The sequence below is a fragment of the Falco peregrinus genome, chromosome 7 (genome assembly GCF_023634155.1).
Source record: "Falco peregrinus isolate bFalPer1 chromosome 7, bFalPer1.pri, whole genome shotgun sequence".
Classification (NCBI taxonomy): domain Eukaryota; kingdom Metazoa; phylum Chordata; class Aves; order Falconiformes; family Falconidae; genus Falco; species Falco peregrinus.
In genome coordinates this window covers 7,243,384-7,261,285 of record NC_073727.1, presented here as the reverse complement: position 1 = coordinate 7,261,285, position 17,902 = coordinate 7,243,384, and the positions used below count along the sequence as shown (strand labels likewise).

General features: G+C 43.7%; 1 protein-coding gene across 5 annotated transcripts in view; it reads right to left on the bottom strand.

Moving 5' to 3' along the window:
- GREM2 (gremlin 2, DAN family BMP antagonist) overlaps positions 1 to 17,902 on the bottom strand; it is a 41,025-nt gene that overhangs the window by 3,135 nt on the left and 19,988 nt on the right. For 2 of the 5 annotated variants that reach the window (XM_027789127.2, XM_055811026.1), the window contains exon 2: positions 1,913 to 2,075. The exons of 2 other annotated variants lie outside the window; for them this stretch is intronic. The gene's annotated coding sequence lies outside the window, so the exon portion shown is untranslated. Of the gene's footprint in view, positions 1 to 1,912; positions 2,076 to 6,224; positions 7,379 to 17,902 lie in introns of those variants that run through there. One more of the 5 variants, XM_027789126.2, reaches the window with a different exon arrangement.

Sequence of the window (17,902 nt, the reverse complement as noted above, 5' to 3'; positions counted from 1 at the left end):
GCCTTGCGAGCTCTCCCACTACTTGCTTTTCCCCCCACCGGGACAGTGCTGCTTCGATCGCTGAAGAAGTGACTTCACAGAAGCTCCAGCCAGAAAAGCTTCCTCCTCCTCTGTGAAATCCTGAGCCAAACAGCTGGGCAAAGTCCTGGCTAGCGAAGGCTCCAGAGACTCCTGCCAACACCGTGACAGCTGATTTGGGGACGGCGGGGGAGAAGGGAAGGGAATGCCAGGTTACACAAGGTGAACTCCCATCTGCCTCCCCAGCCCCCGAGTCCCTGCACAGCCTCATTCCACACAGAAGTAGCGAGAAGTGTCCAAAAGCCGATTTTTATTATCTTAAATTACTTCTGAAGTTTCTTGGGGCTTTTATGGAACTTACAGATTTGCATTTATTGCCTTTGTGGGAGGCCGAAAACTTGATGGATTTATTCTTCCAGTAAAAGGAAATGCTTAAACACAACTTTGACTTCATTAGCGCGATGCCTCTTAGGCAAATGGTTTAAGAAGGTTTGTAAACAGGAGAGAATTCAGTATTTATTTTAGATGTTAAGGAATAGGTTAGATCACAAGCCAGTTGCTAAGTTAAAATAGTCAGCCAATTGGCAAAAATATTTTTTCCTATGGTTGTCTTTTAGGATTTCTTGTTCTGTGGAGCATCCCTTACCAACTCTTGGATTTTCATCAACCACTTGTCCAATTCATTTTAGTAATGTGTCTCGGTGCGATTCCAGGATATCAGAGTAGACATACTAAATTTCCTCATAAAGTCAGTTCTCACCAGTGCACTGCCACAACTCATTTTACAGTTCACTTCATGCCGTTCTCCCTGGGAAGGGGGAACAGCGGGTCTCTAGGGTGCCAGAAGTGGGTGCAGCCCAGAAGCTTCCTATTCGGAGGCAAGGACCCTTCAAGTCTTTCTGAAAGTGTTCTTAGTGAACTGTATTTTTATAATAGCATACAGATGAAAGACTCATCCCTCTCTTCCCAGTAAAGTTTCAAACCCTTCCAAGTAATGATTTATTTATTTTTCCTTTAGAGAGATGCCAAGATGAAAACAATACCATCATACCAGTAAATATAGGTATGTCTCACACTAGAGACACTTAAGATGGTGCATAGATACTCCTAACATGAAAACATGCCTGTTTCCAAACAAAGACACCAACAGATTGAAAGAGTCATTGCTGCAAAAGTGCAAGAGAAGATAACAACAGCAATAGCAAATACGTCTTACCTAACAAAGCAGACCTAACACATTTAACCCCTATGCAGATAAAGTGAAGGAACTACTGTAGCAGACTAGGTGAGACAACATAATTTCAGGCGATTTTCTAAGTTTATGAGATCTCAATGGCAGGCTTTGACTAAATTTCTAAGGGGAGAAGCGCTGAAAGAAAAGAAAGTGCTAATCCTATAGCTGTGAACGAAGGATGTTCTGAGGCAGAGTTAAATTTCACCAGAGTGTGTGCTTGAAAGAGAATCATCTTTAAAGGGAAGCCACTGTTTCTAAAACCCAGATCAGCCCATTCATCTGCAACCATGCCAGTTGCCCACTGACACCCACTGTAGCCATGGGTACTTTAAAGCAGTGGCCTATTTTCACACTGCTTAGCATTCTGCATAAAAGTCCAGAAGTTTTGTCCAGAGTCTTTAAACGAAGCGAGACTAGACTTGGCTTTGCTCGCAAGTATTGTCGCCAAGACCGTTGGATGTCAACCCACACGGCCAGGCCAAAACCTAATCAGGTAATTAGTTTCAGTTGAATATAGCGTTCCACGCTTCCTTTCAAACTGTTCTCGTGTTATTCTGCACCGATGGCTGCATTTCAGTAGTAGATAAAACAACTGATCCCCATTGCTTTGTGCTTTATATAGAAAGAGGAGGAAAAGACCCAGGAGTTACAGGACTATACCTTCTAGGGGTCTCCACAAGATGCCTTATGGCAACGCTACTCTTCCACTCTTCTCTTGAAACGCAAGCCCACAAAGCAATGGTGATAACTCTACTGTTCTTCAGGGAGGGAGGCTGGTACTTTTCAGCAGGGATATCGCCTCTCCGGTCTCATTTCTCTGATCCTGGCGGGGAAAAGGACAACACAGGTCCTAAGCCACATCAGAAGGACAAAGACACTTTCCCCCACCCCTTCCTCTTTTCTATGGTAAACCCTGTCTTACCACACCCACCCTTTCTCATCACAAAATGCGAGTTGAAAACGTTTCCCTTTTGTGTCAGGGGTGGGGTCAAGTAGAAATCCTACGCAGGAATTCAGGAAAGCTGACAAAGGGCTCACAACTCAAACTCTACAATATAGAGAAATATTATAGTAATTTTCTAATTACTGGAATAGTTTTATGTAGGCATGGAGAGCCATTCAACAGAGTAAGTAGGATTTATTCAGTAAGTCTACATTTATAACTAATAAAGCATTATTAATCAAAGCCACTATTGTAAGGTTATAAACGAAACACTGCAGTACACGTTAGCAAGTACTTCTACAGACAGGTAGGAATGCACCACCTATTTCTGTCAATGATCCTTATCAAACCTGGACCTTAAAATGTTTACATAATAGAATAATAATCTATTTTACACTAGCAGGTCAAATGTGCATCCTGTCAGATCGTGGAATTTCTAATCACAGGGTTGCCCCTTACTAGCCTGCAAATCACCCCTTTCTAAGCCCTGGCACACAAACCCCCTATTCAAGCAAGTAAGGGTGCAAACAAGGTCACCTGGTGCCAGCAACATGCCAAGGACTACATATATTTTTCGGTGTTCACATGCAAAGAGAAAAGAAACCTCAGTATTCTCAGAGACACAGAACTTTTTGGTAAACACAGTCTGAATGCAAAGCAACATGGTGAATGCCGGCTGCAGACAGAGCGGGACGAGAAGGAAGACAAAACGTACTGGAGAAGAATCTGGCTTCTGGCAAGAACAGGGCAGTTCTGTCCTACTTAGATGTCACAGAACTGAACATGGGGCTGAGCCCGAGCAAGCCAGAACTGCCTCGAGAGACCAGCGCCTCTGAAGCTTGCAGGAACGCCAGCCCGGGCCCACCGCCCCCGCTGCACCTGGGGGTGCCCATGGCCCAGCCAGCAGAAGCTCCCGTGGGACAGTTTTCAGCTTCCTTAAGGGTCGTTGCCAGCTGCTGCCAGTCCCCCCCACCCCTTTTTCCAGTGTGTGAGCTGGTGCAGAAAATAACCTTAGACTAGACACCAAGCCAGCCCTAGCTGCATTTACATTTCACATGCTAAGTTTTTATCTCTTTGAGATAAGGAAATCAGCGTCAAGTATGAGTTCATAAACTCAACAAACCCATCATGCTGGGGCTGGGCTATCAGGTACTCGGGAGTGTAAAAAATCCTTGGCCAAGGAGGCAGGAACACCAGGACACAGCTCTGTAATTTGGGGACGTCAGGGCACCCATCTAGGAGGGGAGACCCAGGATTGCTGTGTCTGGCCTCAGCTTTATTTCGCCTTTGTATCCAATTACTGTGTAACATAAAATATCTACCAAGGCAGGCTCTCTCTTGCGTAGTGACCTTCTGGCCCTATAACTCACGCATTCCTGAAAGCAATCCAGCTCCGGAGCAGCACAGGCAGCAGTGTAGCCCCCGAAATAGCCTATAGTTTGGTCGTTAGGGCACCTCTCTGGGAACTGAAGTGTTGGATTTAACCTCAGAAGTCAAGTGCACATTTTTTGGAGAAGCCTCCCGGCGCAGAAGCCGGCGCTATGGTCTGCAAGGTAGGGCAGGAGGTAACGGCACCATCCATCTGTGCCCAGCGACTGCTCCACCGCTTCCTCTGGTTTGCAAAGCTGTCACCAGTTTCTCAGCTCAGGGTGCAGTTTCTGACTGGGGATTCCTGTTTCACTATCAGCCTCCTTCAGGGTTGCAGGTGGATGTAAAGAGAGAGAGATGTAACTTAAAGATCTGTGATAGTTTTTTTAGCATGCAGCACCTGCACAGAACCTGGCACTACCAGCACTCGTGGAAGCATCCAGTGCTCTGATACCGGTTTGATACAATCACCTCCCCTTCACCAGGTCTTCCTGGCAGGAGTTCAGAAAAAAAACCCCAGCCAATAATTTTAAAAACTGAAAAGATACCTCCAAAACCTGTCTTTCCTACCGTGGAACTTTCCTACCATGAAGCCTAGGATGGATTCAGCCTGTAAACGCACGTGGAAGAAGAGCCAGTACTATAAACCTATCCTACACCCATCAAAAGCACCATGAGAGCCAATGACTGGAGAGACGATAAATTCAGAGCTACTTTCCTTTTTAAAAATTATTAATTTAATTAACAGCTGAAGAGTTTGCCTTGGAAAACGGTTTCTGGTCAACTACCAGCAAAGGGCAGACATTATAGGGTAGATTAAATCAGGTACAGTTCTGTGGCATGGTACACACACGGTCACATTTGACCATCTGCATCACTCTTTTCCAGTTTCTATCCTGCAAACTTCAGAGACACAAGAGATCTCCTTTGGGATCAGCTATTCAGCTGACTGTGGGAATCCCTGTTACCAGAAGTTTTTCTGCTCCCCCCTTACTTTCCTGTTAGACCTAGTCAAAAAAGAATCCGTATAAACCAGCTGTATGTATATTACTGTAAGAACACGGTGTACATGGTCAGTTCTCAGCATTTTAAGATGGGACACAAGAAGTGTTCCTTGAAGACAAGCCAGGCAGTAACTTCTCAAAGAACTAAAACTTGGCTTTAGCAACAGACGTGGGAAGCCAGGAAATATCAGATTCTCTACCAGGAAGCCAAAAATGCTATTTATTTAATTTATTAATGGTTAGGCATGATTCTAATGGTACAATGTTTGCATAAAGTCTATACAAATCAGGCATCTTTGTGCAAGGGAGGCATTTGGTGAAAGCTTCTCCCTTTTAAGTATCCTTTGGAAACTATTTGTCCTGTGTCTCAACGTCAGCAGTAACAGAACACTGTACTGTATCTTTCTTTTCACAGAGCCATGGGCCTCTTAGTAAATCATTCCATCATTAATAGATTCTCATTATTAAATTGCCAAGACTGAAGCCAGCCACAACAACAAAACACATAGGAGGCGGGGGGGGATGAAATGAAGAAAACAAAACAAAAGCCAGTAACGCAGCTAGAATGTGTTACTCTCGTATTCAGATACAAAATCTCTGCTTTTTAGCAGTAAAGAAGAGTTACCATGTACTAGGAATACTAAGCAACACTTTAAAAACACTAAATGCAACACCGAAGGGAATAATTGTTTAAAAAACAGTAATTAATGCCATTACAACCAGAAGTTTTTCCATTCTTGCCCTCTAAGAACCTTCTATAGTGATTTGAGAGAAAGCTATTCCATTGCATCACAGCCCTAGCAGTAGGTGGTAGAGGCAGAAAACATTTCTTTTAGACTTAATGAACTCCTTGTACCCTCACTGGCTGGCTTGGATGAAGATCCTTCCTCCTCTCCATCCTTCCCGCTCCCCCCCACCAAGGAGATCCATCCTTCTCGCTCCCTTGCGCCCACACTTCTCCCCCAGAGAGGCCCAGGCATGCCCATGGGGAACACCAGGAAGCCTGAAGGGAATTAGGAAGGTTTTCCTGCACCCTGGACACTCCAGGGACCATACCGTCCTGTCCAGGCTCTTGTTCGCGTTTTGAAAGGGGAAGCAGGCTGGGTTTCACCGATGCCTCAGGAGAGGACAACATTTTGCCCGTAATGCCAGGAATTAGAAGTTCTCCTGGTCAAGACAGTTCCTGAAGACACCAAATGTAAAATATTGAGAAATAGAGTACATCATCGACAAAACTGAAGCACACTGAGCAAAGGACAACCTGCGGGGACACCACGCTAAGATGAAGCTAGCTGAGAGCAGCTCAGGGGTGCTGCTTCATACTAATTTCAGCTCTCACTATAGATTTTCTACAGCCAAGAGCTTTATCTTGAATTCTCCCTGAAGAGGCTGGAAGTTTAGAATTCCTGATCCATACACAAAAATGTAAGAGGAATCAAGGGCTCAACCAATTACTCCTGCCACATCCACCACCGTGTAATGTGTCAGATATGTTATTTTTAGGACAGGAGCAATTATAAAGAAAACTTGAAGGTAAACTCACCCTCGGCACCAAAACTAACCAGCTCGAATGTTTGGCTTTTCCTTCACATTTTGTCCTCTATCCTTCTTATCTATCTTTACTGCCTCCAGAAATTCATGTTTATAACCGCTGTACCGTTCCTTCCTCCAGAAACTTCAGACAAGCCCGTCTGACACAGGTTGGAACGCAGCTGCTCACTTCATCGGAGATCGCGTTACCCCACTGCTCCTCTTTGCACTGACGCCCTGCCAGGAAATATATTGATTTAAATACTGTATTACTGATCTATGGGATTAGGCTCTCCACAGGCTGAGTCCTTCTTATCTTGCATAGCTTCTAAACCTGTGCTTCACTTTATTTTTTTAAGTAATACTAGTATTGGATGAATTGAGGTAAGTTTCTCATTTTTTAGAGCCAGGACAAGCACTTTGTGAGGAGAGTCACTGAAAATTTCATTAGCTGAAATATCAGTTTTTATCCATTATATCCAAGATATGAACTGGAGTTCCAGAAGACTGGGTGGGGGTCCGGGGCAGGGGGAGCATTGGTGAAGGCAGCCATGGTAATTTTCTTTGAGATACAGTCACTAATACTTACATCCATGATAAATACCAATGCGTCCCCAAAAAACACAGACATATATAAGAAATACAATTACTAAGGCAATCACTCAACTAGAATAAAATAGTGAAGGAAACCATGCTCTGAGTTTGCTTGGGTTTTTTAAGGCTAAATGTTAGCCGATTAATACAGCGAAGCAAGACTCTATCAACTTCATACTGCCCTGTATTTATCAGTACATAACTGTGTCAGCATTATTCATTTTAACATAGGAAAAGTTAAATAAAGAGGAGGAAAAAAAGCTCCACGAAATGTAAAAGCTAAGCCATCCTACAGTAGTTCTGGTAATGCCACAATGCCATTTTTCGGGGAACATGAATACGCAGAACTCCACTTGAACACTAACAGGTAACTGGACAAAGGCTTTTTGGAATACTATTCTGATTAAAACTCCTAAATTTTGTTGCAATTTCAGCTTCAGGAACTTGTGGTTTTAGAGCCAACCACAGACAAATGTCTGCCTGGTGAGCACATGTGAACTGTCCCAAGCAGAGTGAGATGTCCTACTCAGAAGTGTCTGGGTAGTCATCAGTACTGGCAGCACATGCAACACTGGGAAAAGAAGGGGGAGCGGGAGGAGGGAAAAACCCACAAAATAAAACCAGATTTCTGCTCTCTGTCCATAAGGTTGATTTTCTTTCTCCCAACCTGGTTCTGGAGAATGCTACAGTCAGGGGGTGGGGAGGAATAAATAAGAAAAAAACTCCTTGGATACAAGGAGACTAGTTTTTTTGGAAAGGACTGAAAGTTAGTTCTTCTACGAATCTAAAAGATGTCTCTTTGCAAGAGTGAACCACATTGAAAAGATACTTGTTCTCCTTCTCGGTGCTCCTCAGCTTTTCAGCACGAGATAGAGAGCCCCAAATAGGCAAGTCAGTTCTGTTTCCACACGAACATTTTGTCCAGCAAGCAATAATAGCCTACTTTTAACTTTATTCTTCTGGGCAGAAGGCAGCTGGTACACTCCCATTTGGCAGTGTTTCATTCAGGAGAAAACAGCAGACTTCTGCCCTTGGGAAACGAAAAACTAAATCAGAAGGGAAGCGGTGGCTTCAGCAAATGTCTTCATTTGTGACCATCCCTCAGCCTGTTGGAAAGGAGGACAGTCAACACAAGAATGGGGAAAGTTCAGCATTTAAATACAATAGCTCATTTCATTGCTTCCTCACTGGAGAATCAATACTACAAAAGACTATTTTGCAATGAGTAGTCTCCATTATATTTTTGTTTTTTTGCATTACAACAGAACATAGAAATCTCATCCAAGACCAGTGCCTGACTAAGCAACACAACTTCAAATGTTTGTAGACTCACTTGGTGAGCAACATATGGTGGGACCAGAACTGAGCACAGAGGGGAACTGACTTACTGGAGGTCAGAAACGAACTGAGAATGGACCATTTCCAACGTCTTTCAATTGCACTGCATGGCACCAATGCTCTTCTTTCTTCTGATCAATCCAGATTTGTTACCCTTCGGCAAGCTTTTCTTTAAACATGTTATAATTTTGTGTATGAAAATGGTTCTGTGTGAAAATTTTCAATATGGTTTCCCTGAGTTTTGATAGAAGGGAGATGGAGTTAGAAGCTTTATTGCTTTGTAGGGTCAAACAATGCACTACTTCCAGCGCAGCGCACACGGCTCATTTTCCAGCTCACAGGGCAAGACCATTAGTCTTCACTACATGTGCGTTACTGTACTCACACCACTTGGATTTGGATGAGATCTACTCTAGAAGAAAACAGAGGCCTGTACGTTAGAGGACCATAAAAGTGCTCAGAAGAATTTCTGCTTGCTTCTCTTAATGGGCAGAAAAATGCAATTACTTCTAAAAATCAATAGGTGGCATGTTGTCTTGTATATGAGAAACACTAGATAAATCAAGAGAAAAGGAACATTCACATTTTCCAGAGTTTCTGGTAGACTCAGATACTTCTACTCATCAAGCTCTCTATTCAAGATTCTACCCTGTTACTACGTTAGGACTCTCGAGTAGTCAAGTTCCCGTCTGAAAAATCTAAAATTTTATTGACTATCTAGTGTTTATATTACGGATTTCTGTAAGCTAACATCCTATTTATAGAGCTGAAAGACAGACGGTTCAAAGAAGAATCACTCTTATCTCAATATCCTAAGGCTAGTCTTTCTAACAGGCAGTATGCAAATTCCCCCACACCCCAAACTTCAGCTGCGTATCCCACTCTTTTCTAACATGCCACCTACCACAACCATTGCAGCTGTATTTCCATAAAGTTGTCCTAAAAATGGCATAGATTTATTGCTTCAAGAGCTTTTCATTTACATTTATCTCTGCTTACAAATTTGCCTGACAAAGCATTGGTCTCCTAACTAAAATGTACAGCAGTTGTGGGGACAGAGGGCAGACGACCTACGCTAATGAGCAAGTAAAACAAGTATTAAGCCCATTAGCCGCAACCAGGTCTATGCCACGCACATATGTACGTTGCCAGAATGATTAGTTTCACAGAAAAGCTTTTTTCTCCTCAGTGAAGCTAAACCTAGGGAATCCTCTCATCCTTCCCCGCCCCCCCCTCCCCCCTTCAGTTAATAAGCAGCATGCTATTCCACATCTGATAGTTCCCAAAAATTACATTTTTTTTTAATCCAGCAACCAAATTTCAAACAAGTTGGACAGCAAGGCAGTTTTGAAACTTCTACTGCATTACACTATGTGTGTTTTCTCCCAAGGTATACAGGAAAGCAAGAAAAGTCTTTCAGAAAACGGGAAGGGGGAGGACACAAGTGATGGATACGGCAGTTTGCTACCACAGGAGGTGAGAGTGGTAAAGAGGGTGTTTAGGGTTACTGCGGTGGACTGGCGCACCCAACACATCCATAGAAAACCAAAGTTCATGAGCTCTAATGTTCACCTGTAATACAAGACACCTTGAAACAACAGCGGGTCACCTCAAAGCTTTTAATATATTTTCTTGCTCAGGGTCTAAGATGGCCCAACAGTTGTAAAACTTATCTGTGCCAGCGATAGATGGAAGCCAGGCAGTACCGAGTCACTGCCGCACACCACGCACGGTATTACCCTTGGGCTGATCCTGTAATATTTTGCATCCCTTTCTGTTCTCAAACTTACTTGGAGAGTTACAAGATGTTTTCTTCTTTCCCTAAGAACACCAGGCTTCTACTCGGCTTCCTTCTGCAATTATTGTTTGTGGATTAACTAATGGTCCATCAGAATCCCCATGTAATTACCTTTGTTGCAAAATTTAACTTGGCTGTGGGCTTTGTTCTGAAAGGAAGCCTGCTCACTCCAGGTCCCACATGAGAAAATTCAGGTATGCAACTGAAATGCAGTTTAAACCTGTGAGGGCTGAGAAGCACGGCAACCACATGCTCTGAGGGCTGGCTGTACATGCGCATCTGCAAGCTGTCCTGGTTTCAGCTGGGATGGAGTTAATTTTCCTCCTTGTAGCTGGTACAGGGCTGTATGTTTGGATTTAGTATGAGTAATATTGGTAACACACTGATGGTTTAGCTGTTGCCAAGCCGTGCTTACCCCAAGTCAAGGACTTTCCAGTTTCCCAGGCTCTGCCAGTGAGCAGTCGCACAAGGAGACGGGAGGCAGCAGGGCCAGGACAGCTGACCCCAACTAGCCAAAGGGATATTCCACACCATAGAGCGTCATGCCCAGTATATAAACTGGGGGCAGCTGGCCAGGGGATGCCAATCACTTGGCTCTTCTTGGGTTTGTGTTTTATTTCTCTCTCTCTCTTTGTTGTCTCCCTTTCCCTTATATCATCATTATTATAGTTTATTTCAAATAATAAACTGTTCTTATCTCAACCCATGGGTTTTACCTTTTTTCCGGTTCTCCTCTCCATCCCACCAGGGCCGGGTGTTGGGTTGAGGGGGGAATGAGCGGCTGTGTGGTACTTAGTTGCTGGCCAGGATTGAAGGGATTAAACCACGACACAAGTTTGTAGACAAAGGTGACATTTGGAGTTCTAAACCTTCAGAGCTATATGGCTTCTTGGCCACCCTAGTACTGCATCAATGGATGTCTGGATGGAAGTTCATCAGTTTGGAACTACTCTGATCCTTGTTTTCAAGCTGTTTTGTGAGATAACCATAGGAATTTTAATTTATTTCACTATACGTCTATTGGTATTTCCAAATTGTTATGTTCCAGTAATGTTTATGACTGCCACAGCTGTCAGATGGACTAAAATAAATCACAGCAGCTGATGCTCAAAAACTATCAAAGGTACAGAACTTACCAGGTGCTGTAATGTCAGGAATACAAAAAAAATTGTGATTAGGTATGCAATAGCAACATAAAATGCTAAATACCTAAACATTTCAGTAGCACTTTCTAGCTATACTGGGAAATGTACAGCGCACAGAACGAATGGATAAACTCCAGTTTACTCACTGTCATCAGCAGCGTGTGTCACTTCACCAAAAGATGAATTCTCAGTGAAATGCAGCAGGATGACCTGTACTACAGGAAATTTCACATCCAAATACTGGAAACTTACCCCACCCCTCCCACTTCACACTGATGGCAACACGTGGCTGCCCCACATCTATGTCCTTGTGGCTTTGATTCATGCTCCGCTCAGTGATTCTCCTCCCGTCATTGCCTGAAGAATGTAAATATTTGTTCTGTCGGTATTCTGGTTTACAGACTTGGCCCATTATTGAATATGAAGGCTGTAATTCAATCATAGAAGGATCTGTTGCCATGCATAAATAGGGATTTTATGTTTTATGACTTAGGCTTTGCAGAGCAGCCGTCTTCCTACTCACCTCCCCCTCTCCTTGCCCAGGACTGAATTATAGTTCTGCCTCTAATTGCAACCCCATATTATTCTATTTCTCTTCTGCTGAGAGGAAGACCAGAGCTATCATTCTGAACACACACCAAGCCACAGGAGCCTGGATGAGGTACTCTAATGACAGGTCCTCCTACACAGCACATTTACAGTCTTTCTGCTAATTAATTTGATTTGCTTTGTCTAGACTAACATAATACAGCAAGTTATGCTCGTTTAAAGGAGGACTGTTAGCCTTTTGGTTCGCTCCAAATGAGGAAGAAAGAAGAGTCAATGGACTGGAATCTGGGGGAGACTAACTTTGCCCTTGACTACACCATTGCTTATGTTTTCACTTGACCAAGACTTTGTCTCCAGGAGAACCCGAGACAGCACTATCATCAGAGGAGAGACTATAATCAAAATCAGATATCGTCGGCATGCGCATGGCAAGGCAGTGGCAGTTACACAGAAGGATTCTGTCTACGATGCACCGCAGTCAGCAGCTTTCTTCCTGGCAATCACTTGGCATCTACTGTTCACAGCTCCTGACATCCTCAGAGGGCTGAACAAACATGTAATTAAAACCACACACACAAGCTGTTTTCTTCAGACTCCCTTCACAGAACGAGGGGAGATTCAGTGGCGTGCCACTGGACTAGTACATCAGAGGCAAAGCTGGTGATGGGAGTTAGAGTAACTCCTCACCATCTGGAAGTTGAGACCTTTGTTGAGTAGTTTTGACAATGACTGAAACTGTGGAGCTGAAGAGTCTCAGAGTTGAGCTGTCAGTCAAATATAGGACATGGGACATGGGAGTGTTGCGCGAGAAACAGACGAACCAACTTGGATTTGAAAGTTCAGCCTTCTGAGTCAGGTGGGCAGATCCAGTTTTAATATCCAGAAAGAAAAGTGACAAGGAATCACGCTCATCATATAGGTGCACCGCGGAGTGGAATGAGTCCATACATTTCTTAGGAATGGCAAATACCTTCCCCTATGATGGAAGAAGAAGAGGAAGGGAGGAAGCTTACAGAGGCAAATGCCAACCTCTTCTGCTCAGAAACCCACAGAAAAGTGCCAGAGCTCCCCTCCTGTAGGCAACTTCAGGATCATTTTTTTTAGCCTTGGAACCTCAGTTGCATTTATCATTTTGCAGCATCAAAGAGGGGAAAGATTCCAACTTTGGGAGTTCCTGGCTCAGGGATTTCTATTTGACTGCTAGTAACTGGGGACCCTCTTTATATAAACACAAGTAAAAGACAAACAGCACCCAGAGGCTCTTTATTAACTTAAAGTGACCTTGGTTTTTTTAGTGATTGGCCATAAGCCATTCACACTGTGTCACCACAGTTAAGGTTAAAATATTTTTCCATTACTCACGCTTTCAAGCTCAGTAGAAGTAGACAATCAGTAAAAGGAAATCTGAAGATTCTTCTCTTTGGCTCTTCCAGCAAGCTATTCTCAGAAAGGTCAGGGAGGTATCTCGGAAAGTGTTAGCCAACATCTAGCTATAAATTTCAGTGTGAGATGGCAAGCTCCACTGCTCTTCCAAGTTTATTCAAAGCCTCTTCCCCAGCTCCAACTTAGGCAGCACTTCCTTGAATCTAGAGCAGACAAATGACACCTCTAGTAATCTTTGATGACCTCGTGTTACTACATAAGACATCAAGGCTCCCTTTCATCCCAGTGCTTGACTTGATGGAGAGCAATGACTCATCCAAGTGAAGTGGCCAATGGAGCTTCCCTTTTGACACGACTACAGCGTTAGCTACTGGCTAACATCTCCGTGTGTGACCATTAAATGCAAAACATTGTGAAAAGGAGGAACGAGTGATCAGAAAGCTTGCTCATTCATGGTTTGGGGTGGGGTTTTTTTCTTATTGCAAAGCAGTCAGAGAACGTGTTGTGCATTACAGTTTATGCTGGTTTTACTAATCCTACCATTTAAGTGTGGTTTCAAGCATTTATATGGATCTTGCTGAAGCAGCAAGGGCGTTCGATCAGCTGAAAGGTTGGGCAAACTCCTTGTAACGGTTCTCCTAGCATTAACACAGCTTTGTGTTGGTGCTAGAACTATTACAAGTAGTTTAAACTTGTATATACAACTCTATAAACCATTCAGTTGGCTCAGCAACCGCATGCCACCTGTTCCACGTGCTAAGGCCCGCTGTAGTTGGTTAGACCAAATAAGATCTCCCCAAGGAAAACGCTCTGATCCATAGGGTTGCTCTGGTTCCCGCTGAGTGATCACACACACAACTCACACATCAATTTAGAAGTGACTTAGACCACAGGTACAAACAACTCTATGCACCCATGCAGATGGCTCTTTCTAGACTTCTTCCTATGTCTTGACTAAACAGTAGACTTTTTAAAGAAGTTATATGTAATATGGGATTAAGAGGACTGGAATCTCAAATAAGGCTAGGTGGAAAATATTTTCTGACACCACGAGAACTAGACATATTGAAAGCCTCATGCCCAAACTGGAGGAAAAGATACATCCTGACCATTGGCCTGTGTTTCCACTTAACATCAGCTGAACTATTAGATTCTGGATTCTTCCTTATTTTCCTTCTGAAGAAGGTGGTGAAGTGAGCAAAAATTGGTTTTAAGATACTTTCAATGTAAAATTATTAAACTCTGAAAAGCCAAGAAGTCATTTCACACAGCTAACATGAAACACCTTTTTGTCTCAGTAATGGGAAAGCCCTAAAAAATACACATCAATTAAACTAGAACCTTCAGGTACTTTCACCCTAAAGATGCTGAATTCTCTTCCTGTGAAAAATCAACTTTGAATAAAGAGTTTTGATCGACACTTCTCCTGAAAACTTTCATTCCCACTGTGTGGAGAGGAAAAAAAAAAGAAAAAGTTTCAAATCTGAACCCTTAGGGCCAGCTACTACAATTTGTGTAGCATGATGGTCCTCAATAGGTCAAGAATAAGCACAGCCCCATGGGGGTTTTTATGCTTGTATTTTGAAAGGAGGCTCAGTAAAGAATTTGGCTTAGCAAAACAAGACTGCGCTTCCTCTCTTCCCTTACTTAGTTTCAGAACAACAGCTTTTGCTTTGAGTGATTATTTCAGCTTCCGTAATTTTTCTCCAGCACAATACTGTAAAGAAACTCTACACGGATCAGAAAAGTGATTTGGGCAGCATAAGAACACGGATAATGTCAGAGCATCAAACAGAAACACAAAAGCTATTAGGAAAAGCACTACCAAAAATGCACCTAGCAAAGACAAAGCTAAAAGTAGCTCACCTGTCTGAAAATCTGCTGACCTGGCAAAAAATGGTTTTCTTAGGGGACCCCAAGAAGCTCCTAATTAGCACAAAGACTAAGGAATACCAGTTTCCAAAACTCTGCTCATTAAAACCACAGGGCACATTAGAATTTTTTTTTCTTCCGTCCCACCCCCAAAATCAAACTCGCTTTACAACATGAAAGGCATAAAAGACATCAGAGCAAGTGCATAATTCCATATCTACATATTTGTTGTAAGACCGAAGGGGAGGACTCTTAAGCTTATCTAAAAAGAAAAAAAAGGAGTGAGAATTAAATCATTAAACTGTGTGGTTTAAGCAAATGTACAACACAATGGCACTGCAGACTTGAAAAGGAAAGGAAGCAAGAGAGGCACATTTGAATTAATAGAAACAGACTTGAAAATGCAAGCTACCGAGTGGATTTACAGCACAACTGGGCAGAAGACAAAGAGCTCACCAAGACACCATGGTTTTATCAAGGTCCTCTCTATGCCTGTTCTCCACCCTCCTTGGAAGAAAATAATTTATTTGTTTCACGCTGCTTGCCAAATCCATGGCAAAGCATCTAACAGAAACCAGAGATGAGATATGAAGACACTTTAGAAATAGGCGACAGGGAGATACATGCCACTTGAATCAACGTGAGCCATCCAGAAAACTCCTGTTCCCACACCTACAAAGCCTGCCATTTGATTTTGGGCTGCGCCATCGCTTACGTCTCTGTACACTGGCGCCTCTGGGGCTCCCAGACGCACACCTGGGTAGGTGGCCACGCCGCCTGCTGCCACGCACACAGAGCCAGGCAAAGCTAGGGAGCCACTCGGCAGCTCCCTGACTGTTCTGCTTCGTCACGTGTGTTTCACATACACCCTACCAACACCACTGAGTGCAAGGTGAACAGCATTAACTACTACCAGTCATCCAACAATTCAGCCATTGGGCCATGCTCCTTCTCTTTCTCATAACCAGCTTTGCAACAAGATCTTCCCCATTTATGACCATACGCTCAGGGTTTCAGTAGCCACATGAACTGCAGAGAATCAGCCTCACATCCCCCCCACAAGAAACAATCACCTCTAAAAACTGCAGAAAAGGCTGGTGGGAAAGCAGGAAGGACAAAAAGGCATTAGCCATACTTTCTGGTAAAGCTGGCTTATTATGTAGGGAATAAACATAAAATTCCTGTGCCTACAGGAAATTATAATACCATAGCCAATGTTATTTTTCTGTGACTAGGCTCTGTGATGTGGAGGGTGAAGTCCTGATTTAAGCTCCCCAAACTCTATCATCCTCCCCAACACTTTAATGTGGTCATTTATTCTAGTTTTTTGAATCCAAATGAAAATAATCACAGGCCAAAAAATAACCACACGCCTTTTCCCTCTCCATTTTACGTTCTGATAAGAATACTGCAAGTTGTGGGTTCAAACACATACAAGTTGTACCTACTCGCTGTAGAATAGTGCGATCCCGCTTTTCAGGCAGAGTAACGGCACAGAGAAAACCCTGTGTCTAACCTTGAGAAATAACCAAAACAGCAATTCATGTCAGCTGGATGTATTTCTGACCGCAACCCATGCCCCTTGGCAATAAAGCTTAAACCACCTCGTGCTGTCACCCAGCCCAGGGTTCCGTGAGCCATAGCCCCCCTGCTCCCGACGCCCCCCCAGCACACACACACACACTCCCTGCTCCCTCTGTGCCAGTACTAACAACCTTGCAGCCACACAGTCAGCAAGACAAGCTTGCTGATCCAGCCAAAAAGGTTTTTTTTTTTGTTGTTGTTGTTGTGCCAGCTGCTTCCCAACCGCCTGCAGGATCAGTGGGGCCGCCGTGTCAGCGCCGGGCTGCTGTGCCCTGCCAGTACCAGCCTACAGGCAGGCTGCCTTCCACCAGCTGGGAAGCCACACCTCGATATTCCTTCCAAACCGGTGCCTGGGAATGCTGTCAGCCAACTTACCTGTTTCAGGGTGGAGGAGGCTAATGTAACTGGAAAGGTGTGGCTGATAAAGGTGGCGTTGATTGACAGAGCTGCGTGCTTTTGCTTCCTATAGATGTATGGCCCTTGTATCTACAGGGCTTGGTGTCAGGACTACAGTCTGCGCCACAGCAGTGAGAGGAAATAAAATAATAATAATAGAATGTGGTAAGTAGTATCATTTCAGATGCCCAAGGGCATCCCAGATGTCCGTATAGGCTGGCACATCAGAGACACCCCCTCTGGGAGATGCGTGCTCCTCCACAGCAGCCTCTGAGCCAGGTGAGAGACATGGGGTATCCCAACAGGCACCAGGCACGTCTGCTCAGGCAACCAACTCTCTGCCATAACCTCATTCTGCTCTAAAGGCACAAGGACTCGAGTTTTTGCAAGCATCTTAAACATTACAGCTCTTACTTACGACTAGGCTTCCAAAAGAGGTGCGCACCATCTATCGCGACTCCTCAATGGATCAATGGATGGGGTACTTAAAAAGATCCTCTTTTTATCTTATCCCGAAAACATGCTCTGTGACTGTAGTGCAAAACTAAATACTAAACATGGAAAAAGAAGCACAAAAATGTACCCTAACTGCTGCATCCCACTGTCTGATTTTTGAGTGTCTTGACTAAACACAGCCACCGGTCAGACTGCATAGGGATAATCTACATGATGTATGAAGCACTGATGCCTTCTGCTTCACCCTTTCTCCATTAGTCACATGCCCCCTCATCCTCCCTGCCCTAACATCTACCCTTGCTTGATTCCCCATACTTGATCCAGAATCTAGCACTGAAGATTGTGGTGAGGTGGCTCTTCCTCCCTCGTGTGAAGATGCTACATACTCATGCAATTAGTGCACTGCAAAATTAAGCAAACCTGAATTAAAGGAGAAACAAGTGATGTGGTTTGGTGAAAGCTGGAGAAAATAGTTTTGCGTTCTCTTTTCACATAACAGATGAGCCAAAAATGCTCATGAGACAGAACCAATCTGCTGGTTAATAGCCTGGAGGAAACAAATATCTACCAGAAGTTATAACACAATTTGAATGCAAACACTTGTCCAACCTCCTTTTCAGAACAGAGCACTGAAACCCTAACAAAAGTTGGTCCCTTGTTCCTGCTGTTGAATCCATGCGGATTTTCACC